Genomic DNA, 11,073 nt, shown 5'->3' with positions numbered 1-11,073 from the left:
CCAACCTCTTTGCATACCTATCAAGCACAAAATCCCAACTCCCCACTAACCTCGAAGAAACCCCTAAGGGTAATCCCAAATAAGGGATAGAAAAGGAGCTTACCCTGCACCCAAGAACTGCAGCTGAAGAAGAGATGTCCTATACATTTTCGACCGGGACAAGCACACTCTTGGCCACATTCACCTTTAACCCAAAAACTGCCTGAAAGCAAAGCCAAAATGCATCTCAAATATCTAAGTTGAGACACATCTGCATCACAGAAAACCAGAGTGTCATCTGCAAATAGTAGATATGAAATCTCCACCTGATTGTCAACATCCCTTCCCACCCGGAATCCCTTAATGAGACTAAGATTCTCTGCCCTGCGCATGAGCATGCTTAAGCCTTCCATAATAGTAAGGAAAAGAAAAGATGACAATGGGTCACTTTGTCCTATACCCCGAGAGCACCCGAAGAAACCAGCTGGAGAACCATTCACAAGAATTGAGAACTTAACAGACTAAAGACATGTCTCAATCCATGTCTTCCATCTACTTCCAAACCCTACTCTTTTAAGCAAGTAAAGAAAGAAATTCTAGTTAACATGATCATAAGCTTTCTCAATATCAATTTTGCATAGAACTCCAGGAACACCACTACGCAACCTTGAATCCACACATTCACCAATAATAAGAATTGAATTAAGAATTTACCGTTCTCCAATAAAGGCATTCTGGGAATTTGAAATAATCCTATCCATAACTTCTCTCATTCTATGAGCAAGCACCTTAGCTATGAGTTTGTAAATACAACCCACTAAGCTAATAGGACGAAAGTCCTTAATAGCTTAATCATTGCCCTTCTTAGGGATAAGGGCAATAAATGATGCATTGAGTGATTTTTCAAAAAGGCCAGTAGAATGAAACTTGTGAAAGGTACTTATCACTTCATTTCTCACAACCGCCTAACTTTCCATCAAAAAGCACATAGTGAACCCGTCTGGCCCCGAGGCTTTATCCCCATTATAACTGGATAAGGCCTTAAGAACTTCTTCTTCTTCAGTAAAAGGAAGCTACTTCATTTCTCACAACCACCTAACTTTCTATCAAAAAGCGCATAGTGAACCTGACCCCGTGGCTTTATCTCCATTACAACTGGATAAGGCCTGAAGAACTTCTTCTTCAGTAAAAGGAAGCTCTAACCCATCTCTCTCCAGCACAAAAATAGCCTCAAAAGGAAGACCATCAAGCTTGGGTCTCCAACCTAAAGGTGCTGTGTAAAGCTTTTGATAAAAAGAAACGATCCCACTGCGCACCTCTTCCTCCCTCCACAACTCCACGCCTTCAACCCGTAGACGTCTTATATGATTGTTCCTTCTGTGAGCATTAGCAAGTCTATGGAAAAAATTTGTATTACGATCTCCCTCTTTCAACCAAAGAGCCCTGGATTTTTGTCGCCACGAAATCTCCTCTATATAAGCAATCTCAGCAAGAACTACCTGACATGAAACTCTCCTAGTATAAAAAGACTCCACATTCCCACCCGCCTCTTTAAGCCGATTAATCTCAGAAAAATCAGCAAAGACTCTATTTTTCCTCCATTCAAGATTCCCAAAGACATCCTTATTCCACTGCTTAAGAGCGAGTTTGAGAGTTCTTAATTTCTGTGTTAAAATGAAGTTGGGCACATTTGTAACGATCGCTCCATCCCACCAAGAACGAACTATCCCTTGGAAGTCCTCCACTCTCAACCACATATTCTTGAAACGGAATAGGGTTTTTCTAGTACACAAACACCCACAATCCAAAACTAAAGGAACATTATCGGAGGTAGCCCTTTCTAATACCGCCTGAACAACATCTGGGAATTTTTCTTCCCACTCCCCAGAAATCAAAAATCTATCCAATCTTGAGAGAGTAACTGGGTCTCTACCATTAGACCAGGTATAGGTTGCACTTTCCATTAGTAGATCAATGAGAAGGTGCTCATCAATGAAGTCGAAAAACTGATCCATGTCTATGGGCCTTCTTTTCCCAGTAGACCTCTCTGACAAGAACCTGACTGAATTAAAGTCCCCACCCAAACACCAAGGTAAATAGCACAGACCTTGAACGTGGCTTAGTTCCTCCCATAAAATAAGTCTCTCAGCATCAACGACCGGTCCATAAACCCCGGAAAAAACCCATCTGAAATTATCCTCTTCCATCTTAAACTCACAGAAATAGAAAAACTCTCATTCAACACATTCATTCTGGATAACCACCTGCTGTCCCACATAACTAAAATACCACCCGAAGAACCTGTAGCATCTAAGGCCTCCCATTTAAGGATGACAAATTCCCCATCCCCGTCGGGTCCCCACCCCGCCCCGCCCCGTTTATAGCAGGGATGGGGACCCTTTTATGTAAACGGGGATAGGGATAGGGGTAAGTTTTGAAAACCCGCCAGGGTTGGGGACGGGGCCGGGGATGGGGGTAAACCCGCCCCGATTAAGGGTTAAATTACTAATATACCCTTATATTTAATAATTTATTACTAAATTAGATTTAGTATATATATGAAAATAAGAAAAATTATGTTTTTTTTTTATAAATAATATATGTTAATGGGGATAAGGGGTCGGGGGCGGGGGCGGGTATGGGGGTGGTGGTGAAATTTTAAGCGGGGATGGGGATTGAAAAATTCAGCGGGGATGGGGATGGGGAATGAGATGCCCGCCCCGCCCCGCCTCGCCCTATTGCTATCCCTACTCCCATTTCACAAACCTTCCTCCCCACAAACTTCTAACCAACCTGTCAGTAATGGATGCCAACTTGGTTTCTTGCAAACAAACAACCTGGGCCCCCCATTTCCTTAAAGCTACCTTCACCAGCCTCCTTTTATTTGGGTCATTGAGACCACGAACATTCCATGTAATGATTCATAGCTTTATTAAAAACCAGTTGAGATTAACTCCCCTCAACCCTTCTTCAAACTCCTGCTTCTAGTCCTGCCCCTTTCCATCACCACGTCTTTCTTCTTGTTGTAATTGACATCAGAGATGAGAATTATAATCTCGTGAATCCCTTTCCAAGATGATATAGGCTTCGTGTTTATAACTTCATTAGTGATTACTATCTCAGTTCCAGTCACAATTACTTGAAGAAGAAATAAAGTCTGAACATTATTACCTTATGAGGAAACTCCCAACAACTCACTAGTAGTTCCAATGTTATCAACCACCCAATCCCTCCCCAAATCAGAACCTCATCATCAGGTCTCACCACTGCCAGAGGTTCCACCACTAATATGTTAGAGTCATCCTTTAGCCAAGGTTGAAGCTCAGTAAAGCAAACTTGTTGGATAGATCCCAAGCCATCAGCCACCTCCTCTTCAGTCTTTCTGTCATACTCATAAACAAAATCTGAATATGTAACATAATCACCCAATCCAAAAATGCTACCAACCTCATTCTCCTCATCCATTGCAGAAGGCATACATTTAAGACCTTTCAACGCGACATTCAATCGTAACTCTTTAAACAGAGCCACAGCCTCATCATTGGACAGCTTAAACTGCAAATCTTTTCCCATACAGACTGTTACTCCTTCAAATAGATCATCTGCACTGCCAACGGTAACCAACTGTCCAGGAGGATTAATCTTGCAATCTTCCTTACCATTTATCCCATCATTATGTTCAGAGTTCAAAAGTGGCAGCCCATCCATCTTTTCCGTAACATCTGCATCACCCCTTATCACCTCACAGGAAAGGGTAGAAGAAGAGGGTGGATCAATAAAGGGGCTCCGAAGATCTGAAGACATACCTGAACCGTTAGTTACCTACTTCTGCTTTTCTTTTCTTGACCACCGAACTCCAAGAAAATGGCCCTGAGACGAAGGTCTTGTATTTCTCTTCGGCTGTGGATTAGCAGAACATGATGTAGAAGAAAAGTCAGCGCAACATTGAGAATGACGACCCCTTGTCAATAGGTTTTACACTAGCCTCAGCAGCAGAGAGATTCATCCATCTCCTCTTTTTCGGCGAGTTCCATACAGTTTCGGGGAATGGACTGTGCGAAAGACTTCTAATATGAGAGTGATGTAGGCTGGGCTTTGATTTAATAAAAGAGATGGGCCCCCGCGTAACCTTGGTTTGTTGCCCATTACGCTTGGGCTTTGTCAAAATAAGAGAGCTGGGCTTCTCATTCAGGACTGAAATTGATAGCTGGTTACTGGTCCCCAATTAATGACCCTTTTAATTTTTTGAAAGTTGTTAGTTAGCCCATTAAACAAAAAAGGCCTAGAACGTGCAACAGGCCCATACTTAGGCCCATCAGTGGCTAATGCATGAGTGGCTCTATTAATGCCACGATCTTTGCCACGTGTTTGGTGATTTTTAAAAAGAGAAAACCGAGACGGTGGGCACTAATCAAGGACATAATTAACACGGCTCTTGTATCTGCTTTTTCTATGCGCTTCAGGCGCGTGGGCATGTAATCGGCTGTATCCTTTGAGGCCCTGACGGAACTGTAAATTCCGGCGACCTCCTTTGATAATCGTTGCAACACGCGGGAAGTAGGAACTCTCCCCACCTTTATAGTGAGACTTCGGGAGGATACGAGGTGTGACTTCCTCGATCAAATTGACCTTAAAGGCCACTTTTTGATCCTCAACAAAGACGTACTCCTACATCTTTTTTTCGGCAGAGACGTAGAGAAGGATTCTCTCTCCACTCACTGAAACGTCCGCCTCAACACCTCTAAATCCACCACATAGATTTCCAATTGCTTAAAATAACTTACGGCACCACAAGTGAAGGGGCAAGCCAAATAATATCACCCTCCGTATAATGCGATCTTTCACTGCAGAACATCCAACCGCGAAATACCATATGTCAATGGATAACAATGCTTCACCCCATCTCTTTCTTCTTTTATCTAAAACCCTTAAAGCCTCTTGCTCGACGGGAACCTGAACAGAAAAAGATCGTCGGGAAGGGAAGAAACTTTTACGCCACTTGAAACCTTCCAAGCTTTCGTAGCCCACGCCTCAATCCCTTCAATACACCCCACGTCTTTGTCAAAATGACTTACTAGACATGACCGCAGAGCAGATTTAAGTTCCTTGATGCTTTGATGATCAACCTTAATGACCGAGTCACCGCCTATGGAACAACTTTTGATCTCATCATGGAAGTTAAGACAAGATAAGGTCGCTACATTGAGATAGGAACGAAGCATGACAAATTCCTTGCCGAGAAGCCAAGATTCGAAAGCAAAGACCATAAATGTATACGGCAGACGCTAGAGTGAAAGACTCCGATATCAAAAAAAGAAGAGAGAGAAGAGAGAAAAGTCAAACATGGTCAAACAAACTTGTCTCCCATGATGTTGTAAATGTCTTATCTCAAGATATTTAAAATAAAAAATTGCTAACCAATTAGATTAATTAATTTTTTTAACCATTAGACATTATTTCGCCCCTGACAGGCTAAGGAAGAAAATTTTAGCTGGGAGAGGGGACAAGGGGCTCTGTAATCTTATCTCATATGTGCACTATGATGGTGGGAGTTATCTCATGTGCCTAGACGGTGGGGTGTGCCTTGGTTTGTATAGGGGGACTTTAATGTTGTTAGATCTCTGGCGGCAGGTGGTTGTCAACGATGAGGTTCTTCCCGAATTTCATTGATCGGAGTGTTTCATTGATTTTCTAATGAAGGGGTCAATATACTTGGTCTAGTGGTAGACAAGTTCCAAGCTTGTCCTGATTAGATTGGGTTCCGATCTCAATGGACTGGGAGGAGAGCTTTCCGGAGGTTGCCCAAGTGGGGTTGGCTAGGCTAGGCTGGTGTCGGATTATGTTCCTTTGTTGCTTGATTGTTGATGGCTGAGGAGTAAGAAGAGTTCGTTCAAGTTTGAGAATATGTGGCTTCAAGCAGAAGGATCAAAGGAGTTGGTTCAAAGGTGATGGACAAGTTATGAGGTTTCAGGGAATTCAAGTTTTGTGCTTGTAAGCAAGCTTTGCCCGTTGAAGAAAAATCTGTAGAAGTGGACTATAGAGGTGTTTGGCAATCTAGAGTGGAGGAAGAACAGATTCTTGGAGGAAATCTCGGATCTTGACCAAAAAGAAGGGGTAGTGTGATTGGGTGAGGAGGCGATAGGGAGGAGGGGGAAAAGTAAGGCGGAGATTAGAAAGATAGCATCAATGGAGGAGATTTCGTGGAGACTAATCTCACCTTTATGGCAAACAGGAAATTCTTCCATAGGGTGGCCAATTCTCCTCGAAGGGTCATAATGACTCTATGCTTGGTAAGGAAGGGGAGGTGGAAAGAGTTGTGACCTCTTTCCACCATCATCTTTGTAAGGAGACTTCGACATGGAGACCTCTTTAGGGGGTTGGGAGCTTGATTTGATATCCTTGGAAGATGAGGATCGGTTGGAGAGGCCTTTTGAGATGGAGGTAATCTTGGCTTTGCAAAGTTGTAGTGGAGACAAAGCCCTGTGGTTGGATGGTTTCTCTCTGGCCTTCTTTCAGCATATTTAAGAGAGGGTGAAGAGGGAGATTATGGCAATAATACACTTCTTCCTCTTGCGTGGGAGGTTTGAGTAGTCTATGATTGCTTATTTAATTGGCCTTTATTCATAAGAAGGTGGAGCTATTGATATTAGGGATTTCAGTCATACTAGCTTGGTGGGTTGTACAAGCTTATAGACAAAATCCTAGCAGCAAGGCTATATGTTGTTCTAGACGGGGTTGATTTCAGAGGCCCCGAATGCTTTGGGGAGGGTGCCAGTTTCTCGATTCCTTCTTGGTAGCTAGTGAGTGTGTAGATTTTAGATTAACAGCGGGGTGCCTGGGATGGGGTGTACGACTTGATTTTTAGAAAGTTTTCAACCACGTGAATTGAGACGTCCTTATTTATGTCATAGAGGTGATGGGGTTTGGTGAGAGGTGGAGGGCATGGACCCTCTTTTGCATTTCCACGGCGAGATTCTCTGTGTTGGTTTAGTGGCGTTCCCACTTGTTCCTTTGGCAATTCGAGGGACCGAGGCAATAAATCCTTCATTTCCCTTCCTTTTCATCATTGTGATGGAGGCTTTTAGTAGGCTGATAAGACGAACAGGGTGATTTGGGCTATTTAAAAGGTTTCAAGGTGGGGAGGGCATAGTTGTCAAAAGTGCCGAAGGCGCGTGCCAGAGGCACAAGGCGCCTCTAGGTGCAAGTCATGCGCCTTTGTATGCATAAGGCGATGCCCTTTGAACAGGCGTGCGCCTTTACATAAGAGGCGAGAGGCCTCGGGCGTAAAAAAAAGTGCGCCTCCTTTTATTTGTTAGTATTTTGTTATTAGTTTATTATTTGCTGTTTGTTTATTATTTATTATTTGTTTATTATACTTTTTAGACAAATTTACTAAGAGAAAAGAATAAAATAAAAACAAAAGGAAAGTGTAAAGGTGAAGTGAATCGGCTAGGGTTGAGAAACTTTGAAGCAAAGAGAAAGACAAAGGGTTGCGATTTGAAGGCTTGAAGCAAAGACACGATCTGAATCTGTCGACTTTTTCTCACGAATCACGATCCGAATCCAGGTAAGTCACTGTTCTCTTCTTTTTCTCTCTTTTTTTTTTTTCTCCTCTCATTCTCTCTTCTTTTCTCTCTCTTCGGCAAATTCTTCTATTTTTCTTCTTCTTCTTCTTTTTCTCTCTTTTTCTTCTCTTTTTTTTTTCTCTCTTCTTCAGCAAATTCTTCTCTCTTTTTTTTCCTCTCTGTTTTTTCTCTCTTCTTTGGTAGATTCTTCTCTCTTCTTCTGTAGATTCTTCTTCTTCTTTTCTCTCTTCTTTATAGCAAACTTTCTCTGTGCACAGTCTTTTCTTTTCTTTTTTGAACTGAACTGGAAGTTTGGAACTGGACTGCAGCTCTGTGTCTTCTTTTTTTTTTTTTTTTTTTTTAAGAACTGAACTGGAAGTTTGGAACTGGACTGCAGACATTTTTTTTTTTTTTTTTTAATTTTTTATGAACTGAACTGGAAGTTTGGAACTGGACCGCAGCTCTGTGTCTTCTTTTCTTTTTTTTTATGAACTGAACTGGAAGTTTGGAACTGAACTGCAGCTCTGTGTCTTCTTCTTCTTCTTCTTCTTTTTCTTTTTTTTTTTTTTTTTTTTTTTATGAACTGAACAGGAAGTTTGGAACTGGACTGCAGCTCTGTATATTTTTTTTTTTTTAAATTGAAATGTTAATATTGCTTTGAAATTGAAATCTGGTTTTGCTAATTGAAATCTGGTTTATTTTGCTAATTGAAATCTGGTTTATTTTGTTACAACACCAATAATTGACATGAATTTATTTTGTTATCTTGAATTTGAATGTAGTTTGTACTTTAAAAGATGCCTAGTATTTTGTTGTCTATGTTTATTTTAGTTTTATCTCATAATTTTCATTAGTTGACTTTTGCATCTTTATATTAATATGTTTAATTATTTACTGTTGAACTCAAGTACTTGATTTAGTTGGCTTGGCATCTTTATGTTAAATATTGAATTTAAGTAATTGATTTAGTTGGCTTTTGCATCTTTATATACAGGGTTTTTTTTTTTTTTTTTTTTTTTTTTTTAAATGTGCGCCTTGCTTCAGTCGGGCACGCGCCTCGCCTTGCACCTCAGGCTCCAGGAGGCATTTGTGCTTTTGTGCACCTTGAGCCTTTAACAACTATAGGGGAGGGATATTTCTAGCCGGCCGTTGGGAGTCCAAAGGAGGAATGTTTCATTAATGGATCTAGTTGTGAAGCAATTCAAGAGGCGGTTGGCTACATGGAAGAACTGGTACCTATCGAAAGGGGACTCTGACTTTGCTGAAAAACACCCTTTCAAGTATCCCTACTTATTTTTTGTCCTTCTTTCCGATCATAGCTTATTTTGTGAGGAGGAATGGGAGGTTTTAGGGGAATATTTTGTGGGGAAACATGGGAAGAGATCAAATACCATATGGTGGGATGGGAGCAGTTTTGTAGACTCATTCTTATGGGTAGGTTGGGGGTGAGGAGATTTGACTTGTTCAACAAAGCTTTGTTGGGCAAGTGGCTGGGGAGGTTTGAGGAAGAGGCACTAACTATGGAAGGAGGTCATTTTCCACATATGTGGTAAGGATAGATGTGGATGGTGCTCTTTGCTATAGAGGTCCGTGGTGGGAGTTGGCTTGTAGAAGAGCATCTGGGAGTGTTGGGATGAATTCTCCAAGCATATTCGCTTTAATGTGAGGAATGCGCACCTTGTCAGCTTTTGGCATGACCCATAGTGCGATGATGGGTGCTTGTGAGTCTTTCCAAGACTAGATGGGATTTCGATTGATAGGTAGGCGATAGTGGCTCAGTGCTATCTTTTTTTATGTGAGGACACTGTCTTGGGTCTTGTAGTTTTAGAGGTTTTTGCATGATTGGGAAGTGGATGAGATGGTCAAGTTTTTGGTTTACTTTATAGTCGGGTTATTTCTGGAGATGAAATGGATTTGTGGGCCTGGATGGGTACAAGTCATGGTAAGTTTGAGGTCTGTTTCGTTCTATTGTCATCCAGTGTTGTTAAAGGCGCGCACCTAGGCTCCAGGCTCATACAGGTACAACACTTGCGCATGTTGTGTGCCTAGGTGCGCCATTGACAACATTCGAGCCTTTAGTATGCAATATGAATATGCTTTAATAGTAATTCATTTTTTCAATTATGTGCCTCACTTCACTTAAGCGCGCCCCTTACCTTACACCTAGGCTCCAAAAGACCTCTTGCACCTTAGTGCGCCTTGGGCCTTTGATGACACTGTTGTCGACTGACGGAGCCATAAGGGGCCCGAGACCTTTTTATTCTTAGATAATGGCTTTGGGTAGGATCTTGGCTAGTGAGAAGGAGAGGACATATAATTTACAATTGGTGTTGTATGTGCAAGCGAGCCGAGGAGTTTGTCTATCTTCTTCTTTATTGCCAAGGGTCTCGGGGGGGCTAGGATTTGCTTTTGTCCTTTTTTGGGATCCAGTGGGCCATGCCTGAGTCTGCGGTGGGCCTGATTACCTTTTTGTGTGGATGCCATGTGTGTCCCCAAGTTAGAGATGTGTGGAGGGCATACCTTCATTTGCTTGTGTTGGGTTCTTTGGGAGGAGAGGAACATGAGATTCCTTGATGGGGTGGTTAGATAATGACTTCTAATTTCTCTATTCGTTTGGGTACAGGGATATAGTTGTTAATCTATGGGGATTATTTTTTCTTTTGTGGATAGTCTGAAGCTATATTTTTTGTGCTTTTGTTCTGGGCCTCGTCCTTCTTTTGGGTGCTCTTATATATATATATATATATATATACACACACACACACACACATTTGTACATAATGCATAGGGGTGAGCTGGTTAGTCCAATTGGAAGAAACACTTCACCCTGAGTTGCGTGGGAGCACAGGTTCGACTCAACCGATCCTCCCCTCCTTGATAGGTTTTGAAAAAAAAATGAAAAAGAACATAGTGCACAAAGAAAGTATATTTTACTCCTGAAGGTATAGCAGTTGGGTCGCTCAATACACTTTCCTCCCTTTCTCATTTCCTTTTCACTCAACAAAGCGACCCCACAGGTTATATAATTCCACCCCTTTCCTTTCCTTCCCTTCCCTTCCTCGGTTACATAATTCTGCCCCTTACTTTATTTTCCATCTACTTCTCCTCCGTATTAAAAGAGCATAATTGATATTTCCCCGTTGTGACTTCTTCAAGTCCCTTAGTGGCCGTGCCCTTATATCTTTGTGAGCATCTGGTCAATGGGTTACCATTCGAAAAATCTGGTCAAAAGGTTCCATGCAAAGTGAGTGGTAAGAACCGGTGATAAGCCAGAGGAAGGTGAGGATGACGTCAAAAAGTCATGCCCCAACCAATTCCCAAAAAATATAAATTTGTATTAAATTAGAACTAGTAACAATTATATTGAGGGAATTCCTAAAGAGTATATGGTATATCTTCTGAATATGACAGGATGAGGCTCTCTCATTCTTGTTGCATTGTGGGAGAGATAAGTTGATATCTTTGGGGCTGAAAAGATCCTTTCTTTCGTTGGACAAACTTACTGATATCTTAAAGAAAGTTCCAATTA

Source organism: Cornus florida, unplaced genomic scaffold (assembly GCF_030987335.1).
Source record: "Cornus florida cultivar Cherokee Brave unplaced genomic scaffold, ASM3098733v1 CherokeeBrave_3.0.0_Hap2_Chr04, whole genome shotgun sequence".
NCBI classification, from domain to species: Eukaryota; Viridiplantae; Streptophyta; class Magnoliopsida; order Cornales; family Cornaceae; genus Cornus; species Cornus florida.
Note: the sequence above shows the minus strand (reverse complement) of the source record.